This window comes from Leptinotarsa decemlineata, unplaced genomic scaffold (genome assembly GCF_025532065.1).
Source record: "Leptinotarsa decemlineata unplaced genomic scaffold, Ldec_3_MD MMD2_tig00026307_RagTag_RagTag, whole genome shotgun sequence".
Classification (NCBI taxonomy): Eukaryota; Metazoa; Arthropoda; class Insecta; order Coleoptera; family Chrysomelidae; genus Leptinotarsa; species Leptinotarsa decemlineata.
The window spans coordinates 2,788,115-2,802,556 of NW_027412681.1; positions in this window are offsets into that span (position 1 = coordinate 2,788,115).

Consider the following 14,442-nt stretch of genomic DNA (forward strand, 5'->3'; position numbering starts at 1 on the left):
TGGGATCACTTTGGAGAACTTAAGAGAATCCGGAAATATGCCTGTTTCAAAAATCAGATTTACTAACATGGTTAACGGGTATAGTATGATGTCGAGTGTTTCCTTGATAATAGAACTATTTAAATCTTGGGCATCTAGGCAGTTTGAATCTTTTAGAGATTTTACCGCTTCTGTGATTTCAAGCTCGGCAACGGGCTTGAGAAAAAAGGTGTTGCAGGGAGCTGGAAAATTTTTAAAGTTTTGTAAATCAGGTATGGGTAATTTAGGTAAAGATTTTATGATACTTTTTGCAATATTCACAAAAAAATCATTGAAATTTTCCGGTGAGATATGGGAAGCAATTTGACACGTTCTTTTATTTCGTTCGAAATTGATGATCTTCCAGCAAGCATTAGATTTATTTTTTGCTGAACGAATGTAATCATCATAAGCTCGTTTTTTAGCAAGTTTTATTTGCCCTTTTTAGGTACTTATATAGCTCAACATCAGAATAATCTTTGCTCACGTCAGCTATAAGTTTGACACAAGTCAATGTCTTTCTGAAAGTTTTCAGGGAATCGTCGAACTAGATTACTGGAAATTTATTGGAAATAGGTGTGGATTTCCTTAGAGGCATGTGTTTGTAAACCAAAGAAGTGTACCTGTTGGACAAATATGAAGCAAGCATGTTAACATCGGTAGAGCTTTTAAAAATATTCCAGCTCGTTTCCGAAAGGGAGCATTTTAGTTTATTCAAAGTTGCTTTGGTTATTCTCCTGGAATAATTAGTTTTATAATATCTTGTGTAATATCTTCCTTCTAGTTCACAATATGAGGAATCCAAAAAACAGGTCAATTCAATTGTCAGTGGGGGCACTTTCAAGGACTACTTGTAACACTCGTGGTTCAACCCCCTAGAAGGGGTACATGTTACCCTTAGAACTCAAAATGGGAAAGGGGGCTCAAGTGACATATCACTTTAATTGGTGTTCAATTCTGCCTCCAATGGTACTCTGACTTTTGATGAGCATTTTTCGAAAAATAGCATTCTAAACTAACAGAAGTAACAATTACTAGTACGCCTATACTTGTTTGGCCAGAACTGGTAAGAATATCAGGTGGTACCGTTCCAATCCTTTATTAACATTAGCCACTAGTAACAATTGATTTACAACAAAAAGTAGTCTAATAGAAAAACGTAGATGGTTAGTGAAATTGTGTTTAGTTAATGCTGAATTTTCAATTCTCATCGCAGAAAGTGTAGATATCATGTTTGAAATGTCTTTCTTGCGAATCAAATTGAATTTTTTGAAAAGACAATAACCAACAAATGAAAAATCTCACGCGTAATACATTTATTTCCGTCATTTAAGGGTTGGAACCGTGTCACCTACTCCTCTAACCATTTTTATTGAAAGGGGTCAATACAAAAATTCATCTCAGAACAGGCAAATTCAAATTACATGTGTGAGTTAGGAATGCTGTCAGGAAAATGATCATCAGAGAATAATAAGTCGAGGTACGATTGAAAGCAAAATTGAAAACCAATCAAAATGATGTGCCACTTGACCCACCTTTCCATTTAAAATTCTAAGGGTAACATCTACCCCTCCTAGGACGTTGAACCACAAGGTCTACAAATAGTCCTTGAAATCGTCCTCCTTGACAATAAAATTGACCCATTTTTTAGATTCCTCATATTGTTAAATGGAAGGGAGATATTAAGGGTGGAAAGTTTTCAAATTGACACCCTGTATACAATTCGAAAACTCACAATGGCTATTTAGGTGCAACCAAATAGAATATAAGAAATAACAGTCTATTTTCAAACTCTTGACGTACATTGGAAAATTTCACTCTTGGATGATTCTTTCCTTCAGTTGCTCTATTGAGTCAATTTGCGTCTTAAAAACAACAGATTTCAGGAGGCTCCAGAGAAAAAAATCAAGAGGAGGTAGGTCCGGGGATCTAGGAGGTCATTCAATAGCATCTATTCTTCCAAACCATTGATTGGGATGATTATTATCTAACCTTTGTCTATCTGGAACTACATAATGAAGAGGTGCTCCATTCTATAGAAAATGTAATGAATTTCTTTCTAAAATATCAGCCCAAACATTAAATTTTTCGAAAAGCTATGACTGATGTCATTGGTATCGGCAACTTAATGTTGTTGGGTTGCCTCGTCACATAATGGGTTGGAGAGAATTGTAGTTTGTTTATTTACAACAAATTTGTATCAAATCTCTTTTTTCTTCATTCGTGAAAGCCATTTTTCGCCAAAAATTCAATGACTTGTACAATAACAAAATGTCATTGAGTGTAACAAATTGAAAGTCAAATTTAGAAATATCAAAGTCAAAGCCTGTTATGACAAGAATTTTTTTTTCAATATCTTCAATTTTTCGAACAAAAATCATAACTTATGATACATCATCGAGAAGGTAAAATCTGGTTCTATTCAAAACAGAAAGAATCCAATGTAGCGCCCATAAGAAAAAATTAAGTTGATGACGGTGACAGGAAGACGAATCGACGGATAGCAAATCTGAAAACACTAATTTTTAGCAGGAAAAAAGTGGCAATGTGGAAGTGCAATTTATTTTCGAATCCTTTGAAAAATGAACTTAGAAAAAAATAAAAACCATTTTCCTAAATATCTCCGGATATATTCGGAATTTCAGAATATTGTTAGTCAGGTAAATGAGCAACTCCGCCCTGATTCAACCATCTTCATATCTCTCATAGTTTCCGAGATCCTACTGATCAGGATCGAATTTGAAACACTCTGTATAGAACCATTATACAGCCCCATTCTGATCACTCTCCTTTATCTTTTAGATAAAAATAATATACAGGAGTTACAGAAACTGCAAAATCGAGGTTTACATCTTAAATTGTATCAGATACCCTCCCATTCAATTCATGCCGAATGCCCTCGAGTGGTATGATGTTGCAGAAAGACTGTATTACTCAAGTATGATATTCGTTTATAAAAGTAATCAGGAATTCATTACCAAAATATTTTGATTCCTTCATTACGCACAATAATAAAATTCATAACTACAACACAAGAACCACCAATCAATTCCATATTCCTAGGACAAGAACAAAACAATCTATGAAATTGTTGTTTTTCAGAGGAGTGAATGATTTCAATTAATTACCGTGCCACATAAAAGATCCTGAATTTCATTGGTTCGGACTTCCATTGTCTGATATTATATAAAATGATTTGTAATCCCTGAAAGAACTATTAAAAAAAGGAAAATTAAAAATGTATAGCTGATAATAACAATTATGTTGAGCAAGAAAACCTGAAATAAAATGATAGCGAAATGAAAGTCAAGTAAAAATAGAACAATTCAATAAAAAATCAATATGAAATGAAAAGTTAAGTGATTCCAAGCCAATTTACTTCACTCTTCAGTGGGAGATGACCGTTTGGCGGGATTTGGCCATTTTTCGCTTGATGATGGGTTTCCATATGTTGCGTATTTCTACGCTAGATTGGCTGAATACATTGTTGGACAACATGTATGCGGCTTCTTTGAATTTCCTCCTGAACCAATGTTCCTCACTGTGTATAATCTCATCTTGGGACCACTCGATGTTTTGTTGATGGGTTCAAACATGCTCTGCTATTCCTGGTTTGCTTGTTTTCCCCCGCTGTGTGTGTTTCTTGTGCTCAGCAATGCGAACATTCAATGGCCTCTTAGTTTCACTGATATAGGATATTCCGTACTCACAGGGTATCCGGTAATTCTTGGAATAGCAGTCCGCGTTTGGTGGCCTGGTTTTCGTGAGACTGCTACGGATAGTGTTTCTGGATCTGTAGCAGGTTCTGATGTTGCACTTGGATCCAATTCTTCTTATTCTTTCCGATAATCCTCTGGTGTAGGGAAGTGCAAGCACTGGTTGTGACGGCTTCTCTTCCTTACGAGGCTCCTGCTGTCTTTTAGCCAAAGTCTGTTCCACCATCGCTATGGAGTAGCTATTCCGTTGAAGATCATTTTTGATGATGTCTAGTTCCTTCTCGAGACTCTTCTTCGTATCACAGAGCCTGAAAGCACGGTCTAATAGAGCTTTGATGATTCATCTTTCAGTCGATTGATGGTGGTTGGATTCTTTGTTCAGATACAGACAATGAAAGGCCGAACTAATGAAATACATCATGAAACATTGTCCATCATCACCTTCAAACAAACATAAAAGATTCTGTTACTTTATATTCATTCCGATATTTATTCTGTGATGTGTTATAATTTTCTCAGGTACATATTTCTATTTTTAGCTTGTCATATATATTATTTTAATGTATTTTCATTGTAAAAATCATTTTTGTAATATTTTATATACTACTTTACCTTCTTGGGTCTGTATTCATTTTAAGAATTACCTATTTCAAATAAAGAATTCCAATTTCAATTCAATATGTATTTATGTAGGTTGGTCAATTCTGTTCAATAATATTGTGATAACCGACTGAAGAAAAATATCACTCGTTCCAGTTGGAATGGAAATAAATATATAAAAAATTCACTTTCGTCGAAAATAATTTACCTCGTGGAAAGTTCTTTCTTGATAAGAAGTTATACTGACCAAGAAACGAATAACAACCGTCTATATTTGATTGAACTGTTATGAGTTCCGATTTGGTCTACATTCTTCTTGCCCCCATCTTTGATGTATCCGAAAGCTATCGGGCATTTATTTCAATAGTATCCATCTCCGGAGATGACAAAGAGGCCATCTCGCGATCAGGAGGGTAGACGCGGCGACTCTCGCTGCTACCCCCATCTTTTCAGGTACATTTCGGCAAATTAAACCCCCTGCTCATAGCCACGGGGTTGTAACGCATTTCACCCATGGTCGACTTCGTAGACTGCGAAATCGCTTCATGTCGTAATTCACACTCGAACTATTCCCAGTAATTCGAACCCGAAAGAAAATTACCTTCAGCGCCGGCCGTACACCTTAGATTTAGGGCGAATCGTAAATGCGGGGTGCGCCTTATTTCTGCCGGGAAAAAGGTCGCCATATCCGTGAAGTAGGGCAAGATTGTACGGTGCTTCTTTCCGAGGAGACGGGTGAAATAGTTTGACACCTAATGTGTTGACGCCATTTCATAGTGCACATAGAAAGAAAGAAAAACACCTACTTGCTTTCATATGCTCCAGCTTCATACTCAGTTTGTCTCATTTGATGTGGTATTTCTCCTATTTTTCTGCGAAGCACTCCCAGATTTATAAGAATATGGAGAGCACAACAAACTATAATGTATTAAATTGTTATCAATTGACAAATGTGGTACGATTTATCAAAATGGTTACATCTAGAGAGAGAGAGAGAGAAATAACTTTATTGTCCAAAGAACAGAATTCTTGTTAACAAAGTTTAGAAATACATTTATGTATTACACATATATCTATATATACACACACACACACACACACATATACATATGTAACACAAAGGGATCAATTCAAAATTAAATAAACACCTTAAAATAATAAAACCAAGTAAAATAATATAAAGTGCGTATACAAGTGATTGCAATGTTAGTCAAAATCTTCATTATAATATTCGTCTGAAGTATAAAAAGCTTTATTTAGCAAAAACATTTTACAGCACTTCGAAAATATTTATATGAAGAAGTGGAGCGAAGTTATACTGACAAATGATTGAACATTTTCCTTGCATTGTATATTATGCATTTTTTTATTAATGCGCTTTTAGGAATGGGTAGTGCTATTAAGTGGCTATTATGCCTAGTATTATAAGAGTTTGTTGAATCACTGGTAGTATTAAATTTTTTGTGCATCATACACACACTTTCAAGGATAAAAATGCAGACTGTTCTTGCAGCTTGCAAGTTGAGTTCTCTGGTAATAACCCTTAAAACATAGCATCCCGAAGCCATCCTATTACATAGATTAGAGATGTGGATATCAAAGGATAGATTATTATCTACATGCAAACCCAAGAATTTACTTGATGAGACGGAGCTAATTAAAGTATTCCCTAGAAATATTTCATTTAATATACATTTAAAGGTTACTATGCAGGTTTTTGTGGTATTGAATGCCAGTCTGTTAGCATCACACCACTTTTTAACGATGTCTAGATCAACCGATACATTATTATATAGTTCAGTATTGTCTTTTGAGTGCCAAACAATAGTAGTGTCATCAGCAAATAGAGTTATTTTTCCTTTCGTATTGATGAGAGATAGGTCACTTATGAAGAGCAGGAACAGTAGTGGACCGAGTACTAAACCTTGCGGAACCCCACAAGATACCAACAGAGGTTCAAATCTCTTATTATTAACTAATACAGACTGGGTGCGATCTGACAAATAAGAATGAAACCATTTCAACGCTACATCTCTGAAACCATACATTTCCAATTTATTCAAGAGAATTTTGTGATTTACGCAGTCGAATGCCTTAGCAAGGTCACAAAACACAGCAGCAACTACTTCACCCTCATTGATACTGAAATATATTTTTTCTAGAACTGAGAACATAGCATCATTGGTGCTCCTTGATTCTTGAAAACCAAATTGGCAATTACTAAGTGAGTGGTTAGTATTGAGAAATGAGATCATTCTTTTCTTCACCAATTTTTCTATGAGCTTTGCAAGAGTTGGCAAAAGTGAAATGGGTCTAAGGTTTGTAACCAACTCACAATCTCCTCCTTTAGATAAGGGGTTAATGATTGCGAACTTCAAACATTTTGGAAATATTCCGCTCGAGAATGAAAAATTGATGGCTTCTGCCAAGGTTGACAAAGCATTCTCTGGAATATGAAGAAGTACCTTTGCAGATATATCGTCCCATTCTGAGGTATTTTTGTTTTTTATACTTTTTAAGATGTCCATTATTTCCTCAGAATTAGTTGGTGTTAAAAAGAAAGAATCTTTTGTATATATGTTTTCCATATAACATTTAGGGTCTTCTTGCGGGGGGATATTTGAAGAGATACTTTCTGCTATGGAGCAATAATAATTATTAATTTCATCTGGGTTTAGAGATGTTTTAACAGATGCACTTTTTTGTTTACCACTGAGCTCATTCACAATAACCCAACTCTCTTTGCACATGTTGGTAGAGTTAGCTATACGACCTTCATAATAAAGATGTTTAGCAGTCCTTATCGCTTTTTTAAAAATGCGTCTGTACTTGTTGAAATACGATATAAAAGTTTCATTATTCCTTGCATATTTTCTTATATAGTGCAGGGACCTCAAGTTTCTACTGGCTATCTTTATACCCTTAGTGATCCATGGCTTTCTCGATTTGGTCTTAGAAGGAGTCAAGGGAAATGAAATATCAAAAATTCTTTTGAGACTTGAATGGAAATTGGTCAATGGGTCACTACTTCTTAAAATATTCTCCCAATAAACAGTCGAGGCCATTTTTGCAAAATTTTCGAAATTTTTCTTACTGAAACTACGTCTGAAGATTTTATCACGTTTTTATTACAATGATTCATATTAAAAGAGCAGATCACCGCTTCATGATCAGATAAACCACTGTTAACTACATCACAGGTCAAACAAGGAAAATTGGAACATACATAATCTAAAAGAGTAGCGGAAAAGCTTGAAAATCTTGTGGGGACTCTTACATGCATTGCAAAATTAAAGGAATCCAACAAATTCTGAATAAGACAAACCTTATTATTCTTATTGCCAAAATCAATGTTGAAATCACCTGCCAGAATAATATTTGCGTTAGGCGAAAGTTTAGATAATAGTTCTTCTAATCTATCAATGAAAATATTTTCGTTAGATTGTGGCGAACGATACAGACAAATTAAATATAAGTTTAAATTTTTACAATAAACAATTGAGAACTCAAACTCTTTTTCAATTGATTTGGTACACTCACAGATTAATATACCCTCAGGTCAAACAACCAGAAATCAAGAAATGGGTAACTCTAACATATTTTGGAAAAAAAACAGAGAAAATTGAGGGTTTCTTCAGAAAAAATACAATGGCATTCAGACTACATGCAAGGTTATCTGATTTCCTTTTCAATGCCAGAGATAAGGTGTAATAGTGTTTATGTGGGACAATGTGGCCGAAATTTTCAAAAACGACGGGTTACAAAATCAAGTATTTAGAATCCTTGGAAAATCACAAGCATAAACATTGCGGGTGCAACTTGTCAAATGTTCAAATCGATTTAGTTTATTCGCCGGTTTTTGAATTGGCTCATCCGCATTGTAAACTGTTAATTCAGGTTCTCAATCAAGCCAAGTCCCTCTATCAGTACCTACAGGGGTGGTATATAATGGCTAATGTAATGGATCATTGTTAGTTTATTGTATAAGTTTGAAAATGTCCGTATAGGACGGAACTGCAGTAACGTTAGTTACAAATAAAAGTGGTAAAAAACATAGAAAGTTTCTCTTTTCTGCATTATGATTTCCTACCATGTAGTAACGGCTACATCCATCAATTTATGTATCAAATTGTTATCAATTAGCAAATGTGGTACGATTGATCAAAATGGTTACATCTAGATGTAGGAGGTTGATGTGGTACTTCAAAATGAAATTTTGAGACACTTCCAACTCTCCAAAAGAATAGAATCTGGTAAATTCTTACCCGAAAACAACAACTTTTTTGAATATTTTCACGGCGAACATTGAACAATGAACTATGTCCAACTTTAACGACAAACATGATTTCGCAATTTACCTATACAGACATAACCATCAACAACTATTCTAATCAAACTTATGAACTTGAATTAGCAGCTCACCACAACATGATTCAAAGATTCATTCATACCTCTATGTCAACCAAAATAAAATGTTTTTATAAAAAAAAAACATAGAGAAAATGACAGTAAATAACAATTTCAATCCGGATATTTCCCACAAAAAAGCTCCCCAAACAAGCTGTTGAACGTTCATATCAACTAATTTATAAACACTGACATGCGGGAAAGACATCAGAAAAGATAATTACACTACTAACTGAACAGAACAAGACTTATAACTCCTCAGGTAGACGTAATAAAAAATAAATAACAAATCCAGAATTGACAAGGACAACAATTCAGCAACAAGCTCAAATGTACCCAAAAATTTATATTGGAGAAACATCTGGAAATTTCAAATTCAGTATCGCCGAACACAAAAAGAGTTGTCATATACAAAAAAAACAATTCAACTATTACATGCCATCCGTTGGAAAACAACCACGTTTTTGACATAAACTATTACGAACAACATAAAGAAATTGAAAGCAAAAATTATTTCTGCTGGATTCTCTGAAAATTAATGAACTCAAACAATCAAGTTCCGTAGGAAACGACCAACAAGAAGTTGACTTTTCACCACTGTTGGATTAATTTCCATGAGAAATTCCTCAAAATCAGTCAAATCATCAGTGATAATAATTCACTTGCTTTGTACCTACTGGGTACTTGTGCTCAAAACCACCTGTAGAAACTTGTGCAAGCTGAGGACTAACGAGGTCTCGTGGAGATTTGTGATTATCATCATGAATGGTGAACTTTATATATTCAATAGACATTCTTACTAGTTTCCTCACACAGATGCATCTCGTTCTCACATCAGCAGGACCACCCTGAAATCAATCAAGCAGATCTCCTAGATACCGGTTTCAATCTCAATGCCAAAATAATCCGTCTCAAACAGCAGTATACCTGGGTCTCGACTAGAAGTTTTTCTCCAACTAGTAACAGCTATCACTGGAGTTTTTCCCAACACCAAACCGTTATTTTAACACCTCGACACGTGTTTCGATCACCAAGTGATCATCTTCAAGAGGAATATCAAAATTTCTCTTGAAGATGAACACTTGGTGATCGGAACACGTGTCGAGGTGTTGAGATATTGCTTTGTTGTTGGGAAGAAAACTTCAGTAATATTCATTACTACAACGAAGGTTCCAAACAGTGCATCACAAGTAGTAACAGCTACTTTTTATTAACGGAGCTTCAAGACACATGTACGAATACTCTAACAGAAATCAAAATAAGAATGATAGGAAGTTACAGATGTATTAGGAATATAAATATTTTGAAATGAAATTTTGAAACATTTACCTACACCAACGTTCCTACTCAGTAAGAATTGCTGAGTGTCTGCCAGAAATGAAGTACTTTTCCTTCATTCATAACATCTTTTCGCAAGTTTTCTCATTCGTTTCAGAAAACATCAACATCAAGTCTATAATAACAGATCGGCCAGAAAAAAAAATAGCTCGCTTCAGTAGATCTGTTGGCAAACCCGTAACTTCAAAGAAACCCAAAGTTGAGTTGCTAGAAGGATGGAAAAATAAAAAAAATAAGATTTCAGAATCGTTCATCAGAGTGGTTGACAATTTAGTAACACTGCTAATTCATCAAAAGTAGTACTGATATTTGTGATGCACTTTTTGGTACCTTTGGTGTAATAATGAATATTACTGGAGTTTTTTCCCAACACTAAACCGTTACTTCAACACCTCGACACGTGTTTCGATCATCAAGTGATCATCTTCAAGAGAAATATCAAACTTCCTCTTGGAAGGCTATATAGAAGAGAGTTACAGATGTATTGAGAATATGAATATTTCGAATTGAAATTTTGGAACATTTACTTTTACCAACGTTCCTACAAAAAAGGAATTGCTAAGTGTCTGCCAGAAATGAAGTACTTCTCCTTCATTCATAACATCTTTTCGCAAGTTTTCTCGTTCGTTTCAGAAAACATCAAGTATCAGTTCTTCTATAATAACAGATTGGCCAGAAAAAAAATAGCTGGCCTCAGTAGATCTGTTGGTAAACCCGTAACTTCAAAAAACCCACTTGTTGAGTTGCTGGAAGGATGGAAAAATAATGAAACTAAGTTTTCAGAATCGTTCGTCAGAGTGGTTGACAATTTAGTAGTACAGATGATTCATCAAAAGTAGGACTGATATTGTCTATGAATGTATCAGCCTTCTATGTCAGTAAGAGAAACTATTCCAGTCCACAACTAGAGGAATACTCTTCATCGAACGGACTGTTGAGCAGGTGAAGGCTCTAGAATCACAAAACTTTCTTTCGAAACTCGAAAACCACTTCACATGGCATAATGTAGACTGCTCTTCATTGTAGAGGTCAGAACAAGTATTCCGTTGTTGTACTCATACCAAACTAGAATTTTCAGAGATATCTGTGAAAAATATGGTAGCCAGAGATGAAGTTCCTCTGGAACCGTTTCATTATTATTATGCCCAGACTGGTCTGGAACTGCTGTAAAGAACTGAGGAAACTGGCAGAAGGAAATAGATTGACTATACTCGTATATTAGGACACTCTGGCATTGCAGGCAACAAAAAATCTGATGAGTTTGCTGAATACGAATCATCTTATCCATGTATAAGTTCTGAACTAACATAGTGTGAAAAGCAATAAGCCTTCGAGGCTGCAGTTTTCCCGGAGACACGAAAGAAATGTTCAAGTTAGACAGTTCCCAGGAAGTGGAAAAATTCCCATAAAAAACGGGACATCAAACTCTCATGTGATTCGTTTTTCAGTACTCAATCTAGTTCAAGAAGGAGGAAAATTCAGCTCAGGTCAATTGGGACGATTAGTGATGAAAATATGGGAGAAATTTCATGAGAATGGGTCAAAATTACTCTCAACTCATGTGTTGGTGCTTGGGCCTACCAACGCTGGAGAAGGAAAGTTCACTTATATAATCTACAGTGATTGTCACTATGGAGGGTTTACAAAACCGCGACATGAGTTTCGCTGTGCAATAAATGAAAATCGTTTATTCAAATTTTAAATAATAATCATACGCAGAACTTTATTAAAACAACGATAAAAATGAAATAAAACAACAATAAAAATTAATTGGCGCTCCAGGGCGACTTCATTGATTCCAGTGGCGCATTTGCTTTTTCAGCTGCAGGAAAACCCGGAAAAACCTGCAGCACCACATCATCTGAAGATCAGATGATGTGGTGCTGTAATTTTTGTAAGTGTGTTTATGTTGGGCCCTGCTAAAGGCTGATACTCCTTCAGGGAAAGTGTGTTGTGTGTTGGTGACTGTGTTGTGTTGTTTTGTGTTCCGCTTGTTCATCTGGTTTGTTCCGTTGATCCGTAGGGTGGTCCGGGCCCGTTGCAGTGGTCGTGGTGTTTGGTGCTGTTTAGGCCGGGGCTGTTGTGGTTGAAGCACTTCGGATTTCGGCTCTTTCCAGGACGCTGCTATCCGCTATCTGATTCCCAGTGGAAATTCCTCTAGGATATCCTGGATTGGCTCCGGCGGGTCTTCCATTGCTCCCAGGAGTCTGGCTGGGGGAAAGGGAAGCTTTTTTCTGGGTATCCTTCTGGATCCTCCACAGGGAGTCCAAGGCGTTGTGAGCGAGTTGATGACATTGGTGTTGTTGCTGCTCATCGTTCTGGTCGCATATCGTCCTTGAAGTTCCTGAAATCGTTGGTTGGTAGGTGTAGTATTGGTGAGGTTGTATAGGTTTAGGGATGAGTATCGGTAGGAAAGTTTATGTATGTTACGGAGGATTCTTCTCTCAATTGTAAGGATACGGTGGGATAGTCTCGGGGGAAGCGTACAGTATATCATCGCTTTGTAGTCTAGGACTGGTCTTATGGAAGTTTTATGAGTGTGAAGGAGAGTTTTTCTATCGCACGCTGTGCAGAAATTTCCTCAATCAGTACTGATATCGATCAGAATACATCTGTTTATGAACTTCATCAGTTTATCTGACTTTTTGTTAAGGACTCTTCATCGCAATACCGCTACGCGAAATACTTCTCTACTATGTTCAAGTCATCCACGCGTTTCCACCTTCATACCACTCATCTTTAGCTCCATTTCCTTCAGAAGAAGGACCATAAAATCATAAAGATACCGAAAACATTTTACGATGTCCTCTCGCCCCACCTCACGTGTTGCCCCTCTCGTTCCATACAATGAAATCCTTTGTGTACGACTTAATGCGGTATCGTGAACTTTTATGGGAAAACCCACAATTTTACAGCCCATCTCCCGTTCTAAACACACTCTTTCGATTGCCGAGTTTGTTTTCCTAACCCAATAAAACTCGGTAATTTATTCTCGTAGCCGGGCTGAACACCCTGTACGTGATATTAGAGCTGGGCGGTTTATGGTCTGTTGTTGAGGCTATTTCCTGGGAAAATATTAATAGTAGGTTCGTGGCCCACACGATACAGACAGACACGTCGTGGTTTTGTAAATAAATAGCGTTAAGAGATGTTAGAAAATGTGCCGATTTGTATCTTCTCCTTACTCGTTTCTTGATCTACAGCAAGAAAACAGCAATTGTTCCGAATTGAACTGACTATCTCTTGATTTGCGGTGGCAAGGGCGCAGGTAGATTCTTGATTTTTTTTTAAGAAGTTCAATTATAAAAGCTGAAAAGAGTTAACAAATTGAAAGTTCTCATCTGCAGAAGTTTCCAAAATATTGTACCCCTTTCCAACACTTGTCACTGTGGATCAACTCAGTCACATTGAGATAGCATACCAAAAGAAACAAGAAATTCTTTCTATTTGAAAGTTTCAATTGGGGTTAGTAGTATAGCTAACGTGGTTCTAGATACAATGGTAACCATGCCATCGAGCTGTCCATCGAGAGCGTAAGGGGTGCGGTTGTTTGGGGTGAAGAAGCGTGTCAAAAAGGCCTTGTTGGCGAAGAACAATGGTGTGACAAAGAGTTCTTGAGCAACCCTTGTTCTTGTAGATCGTCAATGACCAGAGGGTTGTGATGGTCAATGACCAGAGGGTGTTGTAAGAAGAGGCCTCGGCAGGTGTAGGTCAGCCGTGTCGTAGAGCCGTTTTGGCTCAGTGAATGGTCTTCGGCCAACCCTCTTCGGCCAAGCCTCTTCGGCCAACCCTCTTCGGTCAACCCTCTTCGGCCAACCCTCTTCGGGCACCCTCATCAGGCGACCCCTTTTCGTTAAACCAGGCGTACGCCAATGTGTTTTATTCGATGAGTTTGTCGGTGCGCCAGTTGACCTTGAGACAACTTTGTTGCAGTTAATTAGGATATTTTCCTCTGATTCAATCTTGAAATGATTGAATTAACTAAAATACTGGACAATCAATATTGGATATAAATAGTTCTAATGTTGTACTTGGATCCAATTCTTCTCATCCTTTCCGACAATTTTCTAACGTAGAGAAGTATAGGCACTGGTTGTGATGGTTTCTGCTCCTTGGGAGGCTTTTGCTGTCTTCTAGTCAGAGTCTGTTACACTATAAGTTGGGAGTAACCATTCCACTGAAGGTCTTTTTTCCTTTTCTCATATTACAGAGCCCGAAAGCATGATCTACTAGAGTTTTGATGATTTCTCTTCTAGTAGATTGGTGGTGGTTATATTCGAGATTCAGATACTGTTCCGTTTGAGTTGGCTTTAATATACATATATTTTCCACTTGGTATCGGTTTTTTTCACCAATACGTCTA